Source organism: Orycteropus afer, unplaced genomic scaffold, assembly GCF_000298275.1.
Source record: "Orycteropus afer afer isolate SDZICR_OR568_19922 unplaced genomic scaffold, OryAfe1.0 scaffold00663, whole genome shotgun sequence".
In the NCBI taxonomy this organism is placed as follows: domain Eukaryota; kingdom Metazoa; phylum Chordata; class Mammalia; order Tubulidentata; family Orycteropodidae; genus Orycteropus; species Orycteropus afer.
Window position 1 is genome coordinate 986,121 of NW_006922250.1, and position 600 is coordinate 986,720.

The window sequence follows — 600 nt, forward strand, 5'->3', positions numbered from 1 at the left end:
GTGAGTCGGGGCATCTGCTGCCTGCACCCAATCTCGGGGAGCTCCGTGGTGCACGGGAGCAGCACACCGTAGGTCCCCCATGAGTCTGGGGGGGGCCTGGACTCCGCGGGGCAACTCTTCTGCTCCACATGCTGTGAGCTGGGGCTGTCAGTCCCTGAATGCTCCGTGCATGGCATGGTCTACAAGACTTGGTACATTGGGTTCTGCAGTGTCCACAGAAAACACCACAAACTTGGTATCTTGTACAGAACTTATTTTCTCATAGTTCCAGAGCACAGAAGTAAAAATCAAGGTCTCAGCCATGTGGATTCCTTGTGAGGCCCTGAGGAAGAAAGTATTTCAGGTCCACCTCCTCCAGCTGTTGAAGGCCCGCCATCTTTGACATCCCTGGACGTCCTTCTTCCGTGTCCCCACGCACAGAAGATTAGTACCATCCTGCCCCAGTGACGACGTCCTACAAATTGAACTCACAGCGTCTTCAAAGACCCTATTCCCAAGAAGACCACATTCACGGGCACCAGTTGTTGTTGTTGTTGTGTGCCGTACAGTCGGCCCCGACTCATAGCGACCCCTCCTTGGGTTTCCGAGGCAGTATCACTA